Genomic DNA, 21,921 nt, shown 5'->3' on the forward strand with positions numbered 1-21,921 from the left:
TTGGCCGTCGGTGACCTAGAACAGCACATTTAAGTTGTTTGAGAGACATTTTAGCGAAATTTTTACCTTTTTTGCTTTCATCGGAGTATCGGTTTGAATCACAATTTGCTATGTGATCGCACGCCACAACCCGTAACTCCGGAACCGGAAGTCGGATCGAGATGAAATTAAATAGCCATTTACGGGGACGCAACATCTTTCATTTGAGGCCAAGTTTAGTCGAATCGGTCTAGCCATCTCCGAGAAAACGATGTGACTGTTAGTCTGAATTTGGATACTTCCGCCGGGGCTTCCGGAACCGATGATGGTGGCCAATGTGACCAAAGAGACTTTAAATGGCTGTTAATGACCTAGTACTACAAATCGAAGCAGTTGTGGTCACATTTTGGAAAAATTTTCACCATTATACATTCATTGCAGAATTTCTTAAAATCGACATTTTCTGCGTGATCGTACTCATCACCCTGTAATTCCGGAACCGGAAGTCGGATCCATTAGAAATTCAATAGCAGCCTATGGGAACGTTGCACCTTTCATTTGGGACTAAGTTTGTTAAAATCGGTTCATCCATCTCTGAGAAAAGTGAGTGAGATTGTGTTCGCGTACACACACAGACGCACATACACACACACACATACATACACACACAGACATTTGCCGAACTCGACGAACTGAATCGAATGGTATATGTCACTCGGCCCTCCGGGCCTCCGTTAAAAAGTCGGTTTTCAGAGCAATTGCAATACCTTTCTATTGAGAAAGGCAAAACCGTGAGAACGGTGACATACTCGTGTTTAAGTGCAGTGAAACCTCGAATCGAGTGCTCCTATCGTTGCCCTGCTATTTAAATCAATGCGTGAAGGGGGAGAGGGGGAGGGGGTAAGCGTTTCACCGTAAAAAAATCAGTTTTTTGGTTAATTTTTTTTAGAAAGATGGGTGAAGCGAATTGATCGAAACTTTTGTACATTATACTACATCATTTCAATAATATTCTGTTCTTTCTGGGGTTTTTGCCTTTCTCATACAAAGAAAGGCTATGCAATCACTGTAAAAATCGACTTTTTAACCGAGGCTCGGAGGGCCGAGTGTCATACACCATTCGATTCAGTTCGTCGAGATCGGCAAATGTCTGTGTGTGTGTATGTATGTGTGTGTATGTGTGTGTGTGTGTATGTGTGTGTCATTTAAACTCACACAATTTTCTCAGAGAAAGGTAAGGTATAACGCTCCCATAAGCTGCTATTGAATTTTTAGTTGATCCGACTTCCGGTTCCGGAGTTACGGGTTGAAGAGTGCGGTCACACAGCAAATTCCCATATAAACTGGTACCACCATGATGTTAAAATGATGTAAAACATATTAAAATTGATCTAACATTACTCTAGTTTGCGGGTCTAGATCACTAATGATCAATCAAAGCAGCTTTGACCACATTGGCCACCTATGACGGTTCATGACGCCCCCGGGGAACCGGCCAAGTTCCTAAGCTAATATTACACCCATTCCCCACCGAATTCTCTACCGATTTTTACAAACTTGATTTCAAATGAAAGATACAGTAATACCATTGACTACTGCTGAATTTCATTCGGTTCTGACTCTTGCTTCCAGAGTTACAGGGGTGTTAGTAAGGATACACTGGAATTTCCCATATAAATCGGTACAATCGTAATACCTCTGTGACCTTTCGTTCACTTTTCGCAGGTTCACTGTTCTTTATCATGACCTTACGGAATAATTTAAATATATATGGGGAAAATCACTCAATATTATTTAGCTAGATAGGATTAAAATAAATATTAAAAGGAACTATTAGATTTAAAAGTCTAATATAAAATCAATTATAATAAAATAAATTAAAAATTAACATGCATAAAATTCATAAAATAAAATTGCTTTAGCTAGATAGACGGCACAACGATCAAATTGAAAAAACTCTACACAAACTAGGGTTTATATTCAGCTCATACAACACTACACACCACAAACACCCACTAACACCCATACTCCAGAGAACTGAAGTTGATTCGGTAACCACGGCTGATCAATGGGAAATCGGAGGCAAGGTTCCGGGAAACTCGGCAACCGAATCGATCGTCACTTGGACTTGGAACAGCAAACCATCCACACGACTTTTGGTAAACCGGATCGAAGCAATTAGTACGAATAAAGTTGGAATCTTATAAAAGTTTAAAATTATCAACCGTAAAATTGTGGAAGCCTTCATCTTTAAGGAGCTTTCATCGTAACGACCGTAGCACTATAAACCACGGGTCGCATTTCGGATTGCGGTTTTCCGGAGGTAAAGCAACCGATCCGCGTGCTTCATCGTTTCAACATACGGCACGATCGAGTGAGAAGCGGTCAAGTTCCCGAACCAGCCTATTTCCACCCAGAAGGCCATCAGGGCTCCGGAAAAGCATCGTCTTGGTCCGAATTGAGGTCATCGGAACCAGACACCAGTGAGGACGACGGCAGCGGCAGGTGCCCAACGGGCCCACACACTTCACACCCACACAATACCTGTAAGTAACCACCAGTGTATCAAAGTAGGGCTTTAGGGACGTTAGGAACTTGAGGTTAGAGTGCCAAATAAAACGACGGTTAGGATTAAAAGTGATTTTCCCCCTTTACACCTTGAGAAACCACACGGCGAGGATTGTGCCGACCCTGGGGTTAGGGTAGAGTTCCATGCGACTGAGCGGGCGGTAACGAAGGAAGTTACATTTTGGCGACCAACGAAAAATATTCCCTATTTTTCGAGGTTAAGCGAGGGGGGGGGGGATAACGATAGTAACCATCGTTTTCGCCGGTGTTACTGGTAATTGATCCCAGATTCAGCAAAAATTGATAGATAACGCCATTTCAAATCTAGCGCGAAGTGGATTTAAAGAATATATAATAATCGAGCAGATTCCGACGAAGTGTAGACCACGTGTGTGAATCGTGACTAAAATACGGAGAAAGTAGCTATTAGTTCCAAATCTCTGGCCTATTTAAAGAACATACAGATTTTTCAACCAAGCGATTGAAATAAAACACCATATAAAACGATAAATTTATTTAGATTAACAAATTTGATGAAAATTGTACACGTGCTCAGCATCAGTGAAAACCCGATTATTCCTTCTGGGAAATTACTTTTTTTCTCTCAGTGTAAGCATAGAAAATACTGTATAATGGATCGTTTCATTATTCAGTACTACTGTTTGAACGTGTCGCATTTGTTGGCTGATGAACTGACGTATGAGTTGGTCATCCGTAAAATCGAAGCACATTCCGAACCACGAGGTGTGCAGGAAAGAAAATGTAGAGCTGAGCTGAAACGAGAAAAACAAGAGAAGGCAACAGAAGTCGAATACGAAAAAGGCTGGGAATCTCTATTAGTCGAACTTGAAACGTGTGCGAATAGGATAGCAGAAATTAGACATGTGTTAGAAAACAGGCAAACAAAAAAAGTACCAGATCAAAGACTTAAATCCAGACTTCTTCATTTTCTCTTCCGCACGCTGCGAATCAAAGCGCAGGCGATTGAAGAGCCTGATCAAAATACCGTCTCTGATTTAGCAGGACAGTGTGTGAGACTTTTGAATGACTACTATTCAATTTCGTCTCCATACCCCCGAAGTTCGAAGAGCAGAAAGCGATTTGGTAAATAATAGCATACTCAGAATGCAACACGCTCACCCAGAAAGCGAAAATTTAACAGAACCCACTAATCAAAACGAACAAAACGATACCCAACATCCCGACAACCCCGTTGATCTTGAAATTCAGGAAAATGACGATTGGGAAAACGAAAATGAACCACCCGAATCACCACCCCACCGGGAGGCGGATGAACTAAGCAGTGACGATGAAGAGGCCGGTGCGTCCGGTATGCAACCAGTAGAGAATGAGAATACTAAATTGCAAGAAGAGAACAGACAGTTGCGGGAAATGGTAGAACAGTTATTGTCTCGAATGGAGCTTATAGAAGCCGATAAAAATAAGAAAACAAATCCAGAACAATCGAAAAACAGTACTCAATTGAACAAAACTTTGGGAAATGACCAATCAAATTAATCGAATCTTTCCGGTTAACCAAAACCAAAGTTCTCTTATAAAGAATTCTTGGATTGGTTGGCTAAGGACCAAAAATTTCCAAACAAGATTTCTGCCAATAAGATAAAAACCAACTTATTACCACCTTCAAAACCACTCAAAGCTATCGACCGAGGGTATTCAACTCGAGATAGTACAAATAAGCGACTTCCTATACACAAATGGAAAATTTGTTACGATGGTACAGACGGTGGACGTAGGTTAAATGAATTTCTTAAAGAAATTGAGTTCAATGAGAGATCTGAAGGTTACACAGAAGAAGAACTTTACAACTCCGCTTACCATTTGTTCCTTGGTAAGGCAAGATCATGGTATATGGAGGTGAATGAACATAATGAACTCCAAACATGGACAAATCTAGTGGATGAATTCAAGCGTGAGTTCCTTCCTCCAGATTTGGATTATCAGTACGAACGCCAAGCACATATGCGAAAGCAAGGTGCAAGGGAACGTTTTCAAGATTACTACTTGGACCTGACTCGTATATTCCGTAGTATGACAACTCCTTTGGATGAATCGAAGAGATTTCAAATTCTCTTTCGCAATCTCCGTTCCGAATATAAAAGTGCAATGCTTGCTGCTAATATTACTACGATCATCCGAATGAAAGAGTTCGGAAAAAGTTTCGACTCGATTAACTGGCAGTGGTATATTAGAAATGACAAAGACAGCGGTAGAGGTTTAAGAGGAGGTGATAGGCAAGTGAATGAGATAGAGACAGATAAAAGACCACAGGGTAAGAATAACTACCGTCAATGGAAAAAGGGAGAGAACTTTCCAAGGGAATTCAGAAATTCAAATAGACCTTCTAATTTTCGAAACGATTCATCGGATCAGAAACAAAATTATAAACAGCAGTCTACAGATAGAAAACCTACGGATCAAAAAACCGATAGTAATCAAAGAAAAACAGACGATAGTAAACCTGGCCCAAGTAAAAATTTCAACTCTCTAGAAAAGGTGTTGAAATCATATGTTCCAGTCAAAAACGGAACGTGTTTCAATTGCCACGATTTTGGACATAATTTTCACCAATGCAAGCAGGAGAAGCAAACCTTTTGTGAAGTTTGTGGTTTTCCTGGGTTTATTCAGAAAGATTGCCCGTATTGTCCAACAAAAAACGCAGAAAAGACTGCTCACTGAGGCAGAGTAGTCAAGGTGCTTTAGCTGTAAATCCTCCTATCAACGAAATTGTAGCTACCCACTACGTTCTCACTCAGCTTGGTTACCAACGAATTGCTCATTCACGATGTGAGGAGGAGGTTAACACTATATTTCTCCACCCACATAGGCCTAGGCCCACATAGATAATAGGCCATTCGTTCGAATCGAACTGCTCGGAATTAAGCTGGTAGCGTTGTTGGACAGTGGGACGAATCGAAATATTCTAGAGGAAAAGGTTCAGAACGCTTAGTGGCGAACCTAAACCTGAAATGTTCACCATCCGACTTGACATTGATAACTGCCGAAGGCAATCCAGTAGCTGTGTCAGGAGAAATAGAAATTCCAGTATCATTTAACGGATTAACGAGATTCGTTTCTTTTGTTGTCGCTCCTTCTCTAAATCGGCAGTGCTATCTCGGTATGTCTTTTTGGGATCAATTCGGTATTTACCCTTCACTTCGTGATTCGTTTATTGAAACAATAGATGAGCCCGAAGAGTCTGGGGACGATCAATCGAACTTGTCTCCCGAAGAACAAGAAGAGTTAGACAAAGTCAAATTGTTATTCCTTATTCCTGAACCTGGCGACATTGGTCGTACCCATCTTCTATCGCACACCATTGAAACTAAAGAAGAGTATCGCGATCACGCTCCGATACGTAAGAACCCATACCCCTGGAGTCCACAAATCCAGCAGAAAATTTACAATGCGTTAGACAACATGATTCGCGACGATATTGTAGAGACATCGCGATCTGCATGGGCGCAGCCCGTCGTGCCAGTTTCCAAAAGGGACAGCGATGCTGTTCGTTTATGTATTGACGCGAGGAAACTTAATGAGCGCACTACGCGTGACGCTTATCCACTCCCGCATCAAAATCGCATCCTTAGTAGATTAGGGTCATTTAAATATTTAACGACATTCGATTTAAGTCAAGCATTCTTGCAAATCCCTTTAAGTCCTGAATCGCGACATTTCACCGCTTTTTCCATTCCTGGTAGAGGGTTATTTCAGTTCAAGCGTTTACCTTTTGGGCTGGTGAATAGTCCGGCGACGCTGAGTAAATTAATGGACATCGTACTGGGATTTGGAGAACTAGAACCGTATATATTTGTATATTTAGACGACATTGTTGTCGCAAGCAAAACTTTTAAAGAACATGTCGAAAAACTGAGAGAGTTAGCTAAAAGGTTGCGGGTAGCTAATTTGCGAATCAACCTGGTAAAATCAAAAATTTGTGTGCCGGAATTACCTTATTTAGGCTATATTTTATCAAAAGATGGACTGAGGCCCAATCCGGATCGCGTCCATGCGATTGTCGCGTATGAGGTGCCAAAGTCTGTTCGTGCGTTGCGCAGATACCTCGGTATGGTAAATATTACCGACGGTTTATTGACCAATTCAGCGCACTCACAGCCCCTCTAACAGATCTGCTGCGAAACCGACCCAAATCGGTGCAATGGACCAAAGAGGCTGATATGGCATTCCGAGCAATAAAAGAAAAGTTGATTAGCGCTCCCGTAATGGCGAACCCAGACTTCACTCTCCCATTCACAGTGCAGACCGATGCGAGCGACCACGCAATAGCTGGCGTTCTAACGCAGGTCCAACACAGTGATGAGAAGGTAATCTCTTATTACCCAGAGAAATTGAAAGGCGCTGAACTTAATTATCACGCCGCAGAAAAAGAGGGTTTAGCAGCACTCAGGTGCATCGATAAGTTCAGGTGTTATATCGAGGGAACCCAATTTATGTTGGTCACCGATTCCTCAGCGCTGACCTTCATAATGCGGTCTAAATGGAGAACCTCATCTAGATTATCTCGCTGGAGTATCGAACTGCAACAGTACGATATGGTACTGAAACATCGAAAAGGGAAAGATAACATCGTACCAGATGCTTTATCACGGTCGATGGAGATATCTGAAATTGATGCCAAATCTGAGTGGTATACACGATTATTCGTAGCAATTCAGAGCGAACCTGAAAAATATATGGATTTTAAAATCGATAATAACAAAATCTATAAATATGTGTCTTCGCAAACCGATATGTTAGACTACGTCTTTGATTGGAAATTAAGTGTTCCTGAGTCGAAACGAATTGAAATCCTTATCAAAGAACACGATAATTCCTTTCACATTGGGTACGAGAAAACCGTCGAGAAAATCAAAAAACGGTATTATTGGCCTCGAATGACGGCCGACATTAAACGGTACGTTTCGAATTGCGAAACTTGCAAAAGGATCAAACACTCAACTACTTCGGTAGTGCCGGAAATGGGAAACTAGCGTGTCACCACCAAGCCATTCCAGATCCTCACGATGGACTACATACAATCTCTTCCAAGAAGTTCTCGAGGTAACGCGCATCTACTGGTCCTTATGGATGTGTTCTCGAAATTTTGTCTCTTGACTCCTGTTCGGAAGATTTCCTCAGCTAGTGTTTGTGAGATTCTGGAACAGCTTTGGTTTAGACGACTGGCTGTTCCCCAGTACATAATTTCCGATAATGAGACAACTTTCCTTTCGAAAGAGTTCCAAGGACTACTTTCCAAATATGAAGTGCAACACTGGGCAAGTGCAAGGCACCATAGCCAAGCTAATCCCACAGAAAGACTGAATCGAACGATCAACTCGATGATCAGAAGCTATGTGCGAGAAAATCAGAAATTATGGGATACACGAATCTCGGAAGTAGAGTTTGTTTTGAATAATACAATTCCCTCTACTATTAAATATACTCCTTACCGAGTGATCTTCGGTCACGAAATACCAACAAAGGGTTCGGATCATCGACTCCAACCGGTCGATGAACTTTCAGAAGAAGATAGAATGGGACGGATGAAGAATATAAGTCGAGCAGTTTACGAAAGGGTAGTCAATCATCTTCAGAAAGCGCACGAAAACACGAAGAGGAAGTACGATCTCAGGCGCAAAAGATACTCCCCGACATTTAGTATCGGTCAGAGAGTGTTCAAACGTACGTTCAGGCAGTCATCAGCTGTCGATAACTTTAATGCCAAGTTGGGCGAAGTCTATGAACCATGTGTGATACTAAAAAAAAGGGAACGTGTTCTTACGAAGTCAGCGATTTGAAAGGGAAAAGCCTAGGTGTGTTTTCCGCTGGCGATTTAAAAGCCTAAAATAAAAAGAATAGTGCATTAGTATTATACGGCGGCGAGTTTTGTGATAATTTAACGTGCGATCTTTGTTACGTGTCATCTAGAGATCGATACGTTGGCAGTTTTCCGAGTTTTATTCCGCTCTGCGAGCACTGTGCACGATCAAAGTATGTGTTTCCCGGGAGTAATGAAACGAAAGCTTGAGGTAAGCAATATTTTTACGCTTACAATAGGTACCTAAATTGGAAAAAAATACAGTTGTTGAATGATTAATCATTACGATTTCACTATGTGGATATTATTTACCGATACAAGATCGTAGACTTTTTTTGATCTTGTTGAAGCAAATGTTAAATATCGACCAGTGAAATGATGCTCAGCGTTCTCACAGGTTACGATCGAGAGGATTAAACTTTTGATGCACATGAACACTATTATAAGGAAAATCATCTCATATCCCTGTTGGATCAGCCTCTTCCTTAATTAATTTAAATACTGTTAATTACACGCACAATTTTCATCAAATTTGATTGGCTTCGGTTTAAGAACCAGCCAAACGCACGATCGACGACATTTACCCGTAAAAGTGATCATTGGCCAATTGTTCTCAACGTGATAGTGTTCGTCTTCTTTGCCGGCAAAGCAGGCTGTTCTTAAACCCAACCGAATCGAACCCACCATACCGCTGATCAATATTTCCTTTTGTTATATCAGTTAATTATATATGTGTTTGCTGTGTGTTCATATAAGTCTATCTCACGATCGATCATTCGTGATCAGTGAACGTACCCCGCGCGCGATAATTAGTGTTAGAAGATTTGTCGGAGTGCAAATCGATTGCATCCACAGAATGTATCAATTCACATGACTTTTGTGTTTTGAATAATGTTCCGGAACTGTAAATAGTTATTTTCTTTGTTTTCTGTATACTTTAAGTTAAAATCGAATAAATTAATAATAAGAATATAGTGATGTTTACTAATTATGACAATTGTGTTGAATTAAATGTTAAATCCACTTTACGGTATTTGTTATGTTTGTTCGGTCAATATTTGCTGAGTAATTGGGTACAGGTGCGGCATTACGCTGTGTTTCTAGAAGTTTTCCTTCAAAAAATTATTAATTACATTAATAATTTTTTCCCCGAGCGATCTGGTAGTGTGACCTTTCGTTCACTTTTCGCAGTTTCACTGTTCTTTATCATGACCTTACGGATTAATTTAAATATATATGGGGAAAATCACTCAATATTATTTAGCTAGATAGGATTAAAATAAATATTAAAAGGAACTATTAGATTTAAAAGTCTAATATAAAATCAATTATAATAAAATAAATTAAAAATTAACATGCATAAAATTCATAAAATAAAATTGCTTTAGCTAGATAGACGGCACAACGATCAAATTGAAAAAACTCTACACAAACTAGGGTTTATATTCAGCTCATACAACACTACACACCACAAACACCCACTAACACCCATACTCCAGAGAACTGAAGTTGATTCGGTAACCACGGCTGATCAATGGGAAATCGGAGGCAAGGTTCCGGGAAACTCGGCAACCGAATCGATCGTCACTTGGACTTGGAACAGCAAACCATCCACACGACTTTTGGTAAACCGGATCGAAGCAATTAGTACGAATAAAGTTGGAATCTTATAAAAGTTTAAAATTATCAACCGTAAAATTGTGGAAGCCTTCATCTTTAAGGAGCTTTCATCGTAACGACCGTAGCACTATAAACCACGGGTCGCATTTCGGATTGCGGTTTTCCGGAGGTAAAGCAACCGATCCGCGTGCTTCATCGTTTCAACATACGGCACGATCGAGTGAGAAGCGGTCAAGTTCCCGAACCAGCCTATTTCCACCCAGAAGGCCATCAAGGCTCCGGAAAAGCATCGCCTTGGTCCGAATTGAGGTCATCGGGACCAGAAACCAGTGAGGACGACGGCAGCGGCAGGTGCGCAACGGGCCCACACACTTCACACCCACACAATACCTGTAAGTAACCACCAGTGTATCAAAGTAGGGCTTTAGGGACATTAGGAACTTGAGGTTAGAGTGCCAAATAAAACGACGGTTAGGATTAAAAGTGATTTTCCCCCTTTACACCTTGAGAAACCACACGGCGAGGATTGTGCCGACCCTGGGGTTAGGGTAGAGTTCCATGCGACTGAGCGGGCGGTAACGAAGGAAGTTACACCTCAGAGGTTAAAAACTATTGAAATGGTCACCAAATTACTTCTAATCGCAGATCTAGATCACTGATTGCCAATCAAACATTCTTTGAATATATTGTCCACTATCGACGATTCCGGAAGTCCGGAATTCCAGGCATATTCCACAATTAAAGTCACATCGGTTCTTCAGTGATGACTAAACCGATTTTCTCAAACAAAGTCTCAAATGGAAGGCAAAATATGCAGTTGAGTATTGCGTCGCCGCCCCTCCCCCCCCGCCTTGCCCTTACACCTCCTTCCGTCATCACTACCGTCCCCTTGGACCACCCTCACGCCCGCATTTCCTTCATCCACCCCGTATACCGAAATAAGATGAAGGGTTTCTGACGCATCCTCCACTCCTACTCTACTAATCCCCCATTCCCTCCACTTTCAAACCCATTCCACCAACATTTCAAAATATCATCACATGAAGATAACATTGAACTCATGCTGATTAAGCTAATTAATTATTATTCTTTTGCCTTTCTCATATAGAAAGGTTATGTAATTACTCCAAAAACCGACTTTCTAACCGAGGCCCGGAGGGCCGAGTCTCATATAACATTCGACTCAGTTCGCCGAGATCGCAAAATATCTGTGTGTATGTATGTGTGTATGTATGTATGTATGTATGTATGTATGTATGTGTGTGTATGTGCGGATTTGTTAACAAAATGTCCACATCGGTTTCTCGGAGATGGCTGAACCGATTTTTACAAACTAAGATTCAAATGAAAGGTATAATATTCCCATAGGTTGCTATTGAATTTCATTTTCAACCGACATCTTGTTCCGGATTACGAGTTGAAGAGTATGGTTACAAAACAAAATTTGTTGATTTTTCCACATCGGTTTCTCGGAATTTTCTGAACCGATTTTGACAAATTTTTGATTTTGACAAATTTTGACGATTTTGATTTTAAATGAAAGGTCCATCAGCTGCTGTTGAATTTTGTGTGGATCCGAGTTCTGGTTCCTGAATTACAGGGTGATACGTACGATCACGCAGCAAATCCCGCTTCTAGCGAATTCTGCGATGAATGTAAAAAGGTGAATTTTTTTTTCCAAAATGTCAACACAACTGTTGAATTAGTAGATCTAGGTCCCCAACAGTCATTCATAGTCTCTTTGGCCACACTGGCCACCATCGAGGGATCCGGAAGCATCCAAAGTCAGAATAACGGTTATATTGGTTTCTCGAAAATGGCTAGACCGATTTGATCAACTTAGTCTCAAATGATAGGTGTTGCGTCCCCAGAAACTGCTATTAAATTCCATCTCCATCCGACTTCCAGCACCGGAGTTACGGGTTGTGGAGTGCGATCACATAGAAAACTCCGATTCAAACCGATACCGCGATGAATGCAAAAAGGTGCTCTTATATATACTTACCAAGTGTAATAAGAATGAAAGACATTTCCATAATGTTATATTGTACGAACCAGATATTAAATCATAGTTTGGAGAAATGAGAAAGGCACAATTGCACCTCTAGGTGGATTAAAACAGGTTTTTTACTAATAAAATGGCGGAATCGCTGTTTTTCAAGAAAAATTTCGCCATTTTATTAGCAAAAACCCCCTTTATTGAAAAATTATCCCAAAAACTCACCGTAGGGGTTAGGTATTTTTACGTAGAATGTGTATGCAAAATTTGAAATAAATGGGTCAAGTAGTTCCACAAAAAAGCTTCGTCACCGAGTCGCTAGTTGATATTTTTGCATGAAAAAATTGCAGAATGTTATTGAAATGATGTAGTATAATGTACAAAAGTTTCGATCAATTCTCTTCATCCATTTTTCTAAAAAAATTGAAAAAATGCTGATTTTTTTACACTGGAATGCTTACCCCCCCCCCCCCCCCTAAACAAAGATGGCAGACGCTGCCCTAACCAACGGCTTCAAATGGATAGGATGATAATAAAAATATGGCGAAAATAGGCTCATTACTCTGTATGTTCAATTTACTGGCTGTACCTGTCCCATCGACGCGTTTCTGTTTCATTTCCGTTACTACAATGTATTTTCAATGAAAGAAATACACTTTTTGAAAGTTTTTAAAATTATTTGTTATTTGTTCAAAAGCAAATTTAATAACCTTTACAACGCCGTATAGATGGTTAAAATCGGTTATGAACTACCGGAGTTATAGCAATATAGGAAAAAAAAAGGAATTTTGACGTATTTTAAAGACTTGTTTTACTATAAATGAAATATTACACAATAAAATAGATAAAACTTGAATATTTTTGAGCGGGCTGCTTTTCGAATTATTTTAGAACAAAGCTATTCAATTTATTTAAAAAGGCAATAAAAATTAGACATATTAGAGCGATTTTAGTTCTGGGGTGCAAATGTACCCCACAAAACCGCTGACGTATAAAAAAGTCACGAAACCGTTGTAGGGTTAATATTGAAATGCTGAAATTGAAAAAAAAAATGCCTGCTTGCTAGTGTCACCTAGCGGGTAAATCCAAAATATTCTTCACATTGATAAACAACACTTGTCCTCCTGGAGATCGTTTTCCTGAATTGTCGGACTTTAGAGATAGATCTACAATGTTAATAAAGTTTCATTATCATTTGCGACGCCTGTTGGGCAAGTTCCGAATTAATTTGTTCGCCTTAGGACAGACCTCAACCTGTCTATGAATATTGCCAAAGACACCACCCTTCCAAATAATCATGATCTCGAGATACAGGATAAGAAAAATAATGCTCACTTGCGCCACCTGGCGGGTCCATTCTAATTTAATCTATCCATAATTGAGTAGCCTTGGACCTCCTCAAGAGCTTTTCTGAAAACACCATCTTTCTAAGTTATTAGACTTTTGAGATACACCATTATCTACCACATGCTTAAAGCATCTACGCGCACTAGCGCCGCATAGTGAGAGTATTCTAAACTAATCTGATACCGTTGGGTAGTCCTCGACCTCTCGAGCAACTTTGCCGAAAACAGTACTACTCTATCTAATCACTGCTGAGATATAGAATTATTTTAACATGTGTTGAAAATTTGCATTAGAACTAGTGCCGCCTGGTGGGGCAATTGCGAGTTAAACTTTCTAGCATCCAGAGGCTCTTGACTTCTTTTACAAATTCCCCGAAGACACCTCCTTTCAAAATAATCAGGGTCTAGATATATTTGACATTGAATCCATTTAATGATATTCGAATTTACGACGAGAGGTTCGATTTATTTACTATTTCTTCATAGCAATAATCGGCCACAGCCCCAATTAGTCGAAATCCCATAAGCTATGGGTATCCTACAACGCGGATTCCTTTTTCACGTCCCCAGTTAATCGCGTAGTAGGATACCCGACTGTACTTGGCTAGTTTTATGAGAAAAGCGAGTGAAAAAAGCGGGTTGAAGAAATCATTCATTTCATTCGCGTGCACGCATACATTCATATGAGTATCGTATATGCGTATTATATTGATATCCTCAATTCTGTAGATAAGAAGAAAAAGAAGCCCAACGGGGGCCTTAAAAGCACCTATGAATACTGGAATCAGTCAACAGCATCCAACGGTAAAGGAGATAGTTTGTTTCAACTGTCGAGAATCGAGACATAGGTCCATCGAGTGTTCAAAGCCGCAACGTAAGGAGCGATGTGGCAAATGTTTGAAGATTGGACATGTTGCGGAGAAATGTACGTCGGCTCCCAATCGAGTCGAACAGCAGCGTGGTTTCAGAACACCGACGCAGTCAACTATAAATGCAGTATTTGATGGTGCAGAATCACGAAGAATCGATGTTGATTTATCATCGCAGGCTGAAGTTGAAATAGATATAGCTGATCAACGTGTTTGTGCTATGGTTCTGATCGACTCAGGTAATGTTGCCAATTTGATAAAGAATAAATCTCTTCCGTCATTGTGTACAATCGAAACGTCTATCAAGAAAGTTGTAGGAATGAATAATTCTAAGATAATAGTTTTAGAAGAATTGGTTACCTATTTATTAATTTCAAATGTAAAATTTAAGGTGCGATTATTGGTTGTGCCCAATGATACTATGCAAGTTGATGTTTTACTAGGCAGAAGCATTCTAAAAGAAAATTGTGTGCGTTTCATAAACTTTAACTTCGACGCTGTTATTAACAACCATAATTTGGATATAAAAAACCATTGAGATATGGCCTTTTGAAGTAAACATTCCAATTTTTATCCATTTTTTTAAATTTAAACACTATATTTAAGGTTTGGTAGACAACCCTATTTTCATATTTTTTCAGTACAGCATATAAATAACACCTTTTGTACATTATATTTATGTAATTAAATGGTAAGGTTTTCCTTTAAAAATCGCGACACCTATAAACGATCTAAATAGTCAAAGGACAAACATGGATTCACGCTTGAAGTCTGGTAGAAACCCCATCTATGACCGCATACCACATCCAAACCGTTATAAATTCGACCAATTTCGACCAAATAAGTAGACAAATATTTTTTTGTTTATAGAGATAGGACCAAACCCAAGGTTGTTTGCTGGTAGCCTTATGAAACGTATCATAAAACTTCAAATCGCCATATCTCTCGAATCTCTAGATGGATCATTTTGAAATTCACTGAGAAGACATTTGGATACTGTATCTTTCGAATGCCGTATGACAAATTCATGGTCATTTTTTGTTAATAACGGTTTTAGGAACACCGTGCTTCCCTATGCCCATTATCGAAGACCTAATCTCTAAGCTTAAGGGTAAGCGATATTCCACGTCACTGGATTTAAAAAACGGATTCTATCATGTGAAATTATCTGAGGAATCAAAGCAGTATACATCTTTTGTTACCGACAGTGGTCAATACGAGTTTGACCGTTTACCGTTCGGATACGCCAACTCACCGGCTGTATTCGTGAAATTTATAACTAAAGTTCCAGCCCCGTTTATCGGAGACGGAAAGATCGTAGTGTTTATTGACGATATGCTGATTGCTTCTGACGATCTTTAAGAACACTTAGATATATTAAAAGAATTGCTCCACACGTTATCCGATAACCATTTGGAATTGCAGTTTTCCAAATGCCTATTCGTTAAAACTGCTTAAACAGCTGGAGTTCTTAGGATACGACGTACGGTTCAATGAGGTTCGTCCAAGTGCTAGGCACATTGAATCCATACGAGAGTTCCCTGTGCCAACTAATCGGAAAAGCTTACAGCGTTTTCTTGGGTTGGTGAATTAATTCAGGAAATTCATCAAGGGGTTCAATGTTCAAGCCTCCTCGTTGTATGATCTTTTAAAGGAAAACCACGATTTTAAAATGGAATCTAAGCTCCACAACTTCGAGCTGGAAACCTTGGCAATCGTATATTGCTTCTAAAGATTCAGGATGTATTTGTTCGGGTTGCACTTCAAAGCGGTAACAGATTGCAATTCATTGAAACATACTCTGGAAAAACGGGAAATCAATTCGAAAATATCGCGGTGGGCGCTATATTGTAGCCCCTGACTGCTCAGGGTATAGAATCTAAATTTGGGAAAGGTCAATAAGGGCTTGTAAACCTTTTCACCAGTAGGTACGCACCAGGAGAGTAATTACTCATCAAGCGGGAGCTCACACACGCTTAATAGAAATCAATCCGAAAGAGAACTACCAACCAAATCTCACAACTAGGGATGCCCAAAAGCTGCGCTTTTCGATGTTTTCTGAACGACAACCAGGGCGAGGCCTTAAGACTCCTTTTCGAGTCCGGGATTAGCGAACAAGACACACGTGTAACAAGTACGATAAAAATGGCTACTATTTGTAATTCTCCTCTTGACCGTCTGGTCACGTGTAGCTGACCTGAGAAAGAGGTGGTGTCTGGAAATGGTTTCAGACCCGACAAAAAAGGTCCGCTGGACCTATCCAGCGTGATTAGCACATGTGACGTCAATCCTATATTTCCCTAAGACCCCGTACTATCTATATTAGCTTAATTACCTTTATCTGTTTGGTTTTCTGGCACTAATCCGTACTATCTATAATTTTTACCACATATTTTAATCGTTTAACGCTATGAGAAAATTGTTTTAATTATTTACGCCGAACATTTTAGATTAAATTTTATAATTTATGTTTATAACTTCTTTTTCTATACCTTACTAATCTTTACCACTAGCGCACTATCTTTTCTTCTTCCGCGCTCCTTTCTAACTATCTCCTACAGTGTCGTAACCACTTCACATCGTACAACTTTACTTCAATTTCACCGAAATATTTAACTACCGACGCGCACTTCTACTCCCTTGCGTTGTCCAGAACAGAAAAGAAAGAAAAAAGCGATACGCCGAGCTAATATGCGAATGTTGTGAGAAGGAGGCCGAAACGAAGCCGAATCGTCCCGAATTGTGACATTTCTCCCGTTTGGCTGGCACTCCTCTTTCCTGTTGACCTATTTATTAACTGGCTGCCAACCTCGAAATCGGGAGTGTTATTTTTTTCCCAGCTCAAACCGCTGTGAATAAAGACCACCCGTAGTGAGTACCTGACTGAGTTCCTTACATTCGTTTGGCATACATGGGATAAAAGGGGTAAAACGCATCTTGTGGCAAAGTCATCAAGACCACAAACTGGAACCAAGGGTTACAATAGCCCACCGTTCACCTTTCAAAATGAATAGAATATTCATTTTGAAAAATAATTTGTTTCGAAACTACATGTTACTATTTGTAAGTGACTAATCAGTTAATGTTTTGTGGGAGGCAAAACATTGATTAGAATTCGTTGAATTAATTTCCTGCTGCTCATTTTACTCCTTCGCCCTCACGAAGAAGCAAAGAGCTCATTATTACTCATACATGCATGTTGCAATCTGTCAGCCGTCCATGATCGACGTTTCATACAAAAATCTACGGGCGCGTGTGACTAAAATTTAGAATTTTACGGGTTAAATGGACGAATTTCGCTATGGTGCGGACGAAAAGTGTGTCCTAATCAAGAAACGTTCGCGGTGCACCCAAAACAACAGGATTTATAAGATGCTCTGGCCGGTTATCGTAACATTCCACGGTTAAATAATAAATCTGCTAGGGGAACGCTTCCCGAGAAGAAGACAATTTACGAGACTATTTTACAGGTAGGTAAACAGTGTAAACAAACTGATCGACATATATTCCTGACTTATTCCCATTTCAGATCACAATGACCTGGTGCAACCTATCGAGGTCCGGACCGCTCAATGGTGCAACTAATTACCTCAAAACCCCGGTTTTGAAGATTCATCTGGATTTCGTTATTTCTTTTTTAGGTTCCTGGCTTCAAATCAGCCACGGAAAATACTCCAATCGACTTACCCGATTCCGTGGCAAGCTCATGCGAGCTAGTACCGATTCGCGCCAGTACTATACACGGAATGTAGAGTGCATCAAGTTTGGAATTATATGCGTTTGCTGCGGACGATTGCTTAAAGTTCCTTCTGAACACCCTCTGCCCTACCGAGTAGACGGGAGCAGCTGTTTTCGATCGCAGGTTATAATCTTTAATATGTTTTTCATGTGCCTTTCTTAATTTTTTTACAATTATTGAGTAAATTTTCGTATTTACCTCTCCTCTTCTTTCCATTCTTTCTTCTTCAGACACATCTTTTTCATCCCTATCCATCCTGTGTTCGTCTGCTCTCTCAACTATCTCATGTCCAAATAGTATCCGATAAGGGGAGTAACCGGTCGCGTCAGGGGGAGTGTTGTTTAAGCAAAACTCAATCTCGGATACTCGGCTATCCCAGATGTTTTGATTTTCTTTAACGTAGGAACGAATGCACGCGTTGATTGTTCGATTCAAACGCTCGTGGTGCCGTGAATTGGCCCAGTGCTGAATTTTATATTTGGATAAGAGTGATTTAAATTCTTTTGACAAAAAGGTGGTCGCGTTATCAGTAATTAGAAATTCGGGGACTGAGTATTTACGGAACCACGCTTCTTCAAGAACTTTGGTTACTAGGGGTGCTGAGATTCGCTTCATAGGAATCAGGAGACACAATTTTGAAAATAGATTCATCACCACGAGTAAATGTGAGTTGCCGTTTTTGCTGCGGGGGGAGGGATTGGATGAAGTCGAGGGCGATGATTTGAAAGGGTTTCGTCGTAAGGCGTTGCCGACCGGGTTCGGGCATTTGTGAACGATGCGCGGGCTTATTTTGTTGGCAGAGCGAGCATTGTCGTATGTATTTCTGAATATCTTCTGCCATTTTTGGCCAGAAGTACTTTTTCCTCACAAATGCTAAAGTCTTTTCTGCCCCTAAATGCATCTTATCGTCATGCTCTTCAACGAGAATCCTTTCTCTAGCCGAAGCTGGTACACACGTTTTCCATGAAAAGCGGTAGTCCAGCAAGTCACTTTGAACGGAAACTAGTTTTTTCAAAATTCCGTGTTCAACCTTAAAGTCTTTATATTTCTCTGGGTGGTCATGTACTTTTCGTAACATTTCGGAATACCATCCAGCTTCATCAGTAGTAATCATTATTTCTTCTACAGACCTTGACAACGCATCCGGTACATAATTTTCCGACCCCTTTCTATGCAGAATGGTCATATCGTGGCGCTGCAGGTCCATGCTCCACCGACATAAGCGAGATGAAGTGCGCCAGCTACTTCTCATGATATACGTTACAGCTGACGCATCGGTATAAACGGTGAATTTGGCCCCCTCGATGTAGCATCTAAATTTTTCTATTGATTTAATTACCGCCAGGCCTTCTTTTTCTGTGGCGAAATATCGTTGTTGGGTTGTGCTAAGCTTTTGTGAAAAATAAGCAATGGGTTTTTCTGCGCCATCCTGCATTTGCGTCAGTACTCCTACGATCGCCATGTCACTTGCGTCGCAGTGAATCGCAAAAGGCAACTTGAAGTTTGGGTTTGTAAGAATTGGAGCAATAATCAGGAGCTCTTTGATCTTGCTAAATGACAATTTGGCCTTATCGTTCCAAAGTACGGTCTTTGGCTTGTTTCTAAGAAGCTCTGTGAGGGTTTGTACAACATGACTATATTCTGCTATAAACCTTCTATAATAGTTGCACATCCCCAAGAATCTCATTAGGGCCCGTAGGGAAGCTGGTCTTTCATAGTTTACTATAGCGGCTACTCGGTCAGGGTTGGGTCTTAAGCCCCCTTGACCCAAGATATATCCTAGATATGGAACTTCCGCCACACAAAAGCGAGACTTGTTCAGGTTAATCGAGAGATTGGCGCTATTTAAGCGTTTCGCGACCTCTTCTAATAAGGACAGGTGTTGCTCAAACGTATTTGAAACTACAATTATGTCGTCCAGGTATACAAATACGTTTGGTTCCAGTTCACCCCCACCTAAAACTCGATCCATTAGCCTCGATAAGGTTGCCGGGCTATTGATGAGACCGAACGGCATCCGGGTGAACTGGAACAACCCCCGTCCCAGTACGAAAAATGCCGTATACTTGCGAGACCTTGGGTGCAGCGGAACTTGTAAAAAGGCTTTAGAGAGATCTATAGTTGTGATGAACTCCGCTGCCCCCAGTCTACTCAATATACGGTCCGCGTGTGGGAGAGGGTAGCAATCCCTGACTGTGCGGTCGGTTAGCTTACGTGCGTCAAGGCATAAACGTACCGAGCCATCTGTTTTGTCTACTGGGATCAGGCGCAAGGCCCAGTCACTGTAGGACTTTTCAATGATTTTGCTTTGAAGCATTCGATCCAATTCTTCATTTATTTGATCCTGTCTACTCGGTGATGTGGGAAAAGGGTTAATGCGAGCGGGAGGAAGTTTTTTCGCTTCTTCCGTTAGCTCGATGCGATGGCTAATTATGACGTGTCTAGAGTATTTTCTTCTGCTACTTTAAATAATTTTTTAACGCTTTCCAATTTACCTTTCTGAACTTCTGTTAATTCAACTTTGTTGTCGGTACCTATACTGTTTAAACCTACACTCGATTCCTCGCTCAGTTCTGCTTCTTGTACTGTTGCCTGACCGATGGTTGGTCGAATTTCGAAACTTTTCCAAAAATTCATCCCAAGGAGAATTCGTCTCTTTAGGGAGGGAACTACAAGGGTTTCTACTATTTTCGTGATGTTATTAAAAGTAACCGTGAGACACACCATTCCATTCACGGTCAATTCTTCCCCATTCGCCGTTTTAAGGGTAACATCTGACGGATGTATTTTCAAATTGCATTGTTTAATAAGTTTATTCGAACCTATTCCAAGGATGCTCAAGTGAGCCCCGCTGTCTAACAGGCCTACCATAGGTATCCCTAAAATAGATATTTTAGCAAACGGTCTCTCGTCGTTTTGCATTTCGTAATTAGAAGAGTACACATATTCAGAAGGGCAAACTTGGCCGAGACCAATAGTTTGCGATTGCTCGACGCAATTATGTGTTGAAAGGGGCTTTACGAGTGGCTGACTGACCTGCCCTCCGGGACAGTCTTGTTTGCGTTTTTTTGCAGAACGGGCAAGTTTCTGTCTCCACTTCATGAAACCCACATCGCTGACAATGTCTATGTCTTGGTCTGTTACACTCTCGAGCATGGTGGCCCTTGAGGCGACAGTTGAAACAAATACCGTCTCTAGGAAATTGGTAGTTGTCCACAAGTATTCGTAGGCCCAGTGGGAGATCTCCTTGACTACCCTGTTGCATGTTTGACGCTCGGTTTATCTCGTCCTCAGAGATGTTCGCGTGCGGTTTGGAGTTGTTAAAGACTCGCGATTTGTACTGCTCGTTCTCGGGTTTAATCTTTTGTTTCGGTTTCGCGCCGGTTTCGATTTCATTGACCTGTTTCGCGCGGGGATTGTTTTCGTTCGCGTGTGGTTTGTACCAATAAGCTGCATCTAACCGTCTGCCAAACTTTTTTAGGTAGGTCAAGTTGTCGATTTCCGACGATACCGCATGGCCTTTATATTCTGCGCGCATATTGCAAAATACAATTTCAAATTTCTTGCGTTCAGTCATCGGTTTAGTTAAGGAATTGAATATTTTCTGTATGTCCAGAAAATAATCTTGAAATTTCTCCCGGGGACCCTTCTTTTTCGCAATCGCGCGTATTTCACTCGTGTGATCGTGGTCCGGACTCAAAAATTCCCTCTTGAGTTCTTCCTTCAGCTCTTCCCAAGATGTAAAATCGTCATTTTCGAAACCCGTCATGTACCACGTTTTCCCCGGTCCACTAAACAGATGAATTGCTGAGCGAAACAATTCTCTGGTGGACATATTTTCTGACTTCGCGTAGAATTCAACCTCCTTTGGAAATTCATCAACAACTGGCTATCATCGGAACCGTCGTATTTCAGTCTCCAATCTGACACTGGCCTACGCTTTTCTGATCTCGGACCTAATC

The 21,921-nt window shown here is 40.8% G+C and overlaps 1 protein-coding gene and 1 long non-coding RNA gene across 12 annotated transcripts in view; one reads left to right on the plus strand and one right to left on the minus strand.

Annotated features, from left to right (window-relative positions):
* The window catches only part of LOC131682841 (cytoplasmic phosphatidylinositol transfer protein 1), a 550,652-nt gene that overhangs the window by 363,114 nt on the left and 165,617 nt on the right, over positions 1-21,921 (minus strand). The gene's annotated exons all lie outside the window — the stretch shown is intronic.
* On the plus strand, positions 17,571-17,959 carry LOC131682842 (uncharacterized). The gene is made up of 3 exons (XR_009304183.1): positions 17,571-17,690; positions 17,750-17,795; positions 17,862-17,959. It is a non-coding gene; the product is annotated as an uncharacterized LOC131682842 (long non-coding RNA).

This window comes from Topomyia yanbarensis, chromosome 2, assembly GCF_030247195.1.
Source record: "Topomyia yanbarensis strain Yona2022 chromosome 2, ASM3024719v1, whole genome shotgun sequence".
Lineage (NCBI taxonomy): Eukaryota > Metazoa > Arthropoda > Insecta > Diptera > Culicidae > Topomyia > Topomyia yanbarensis.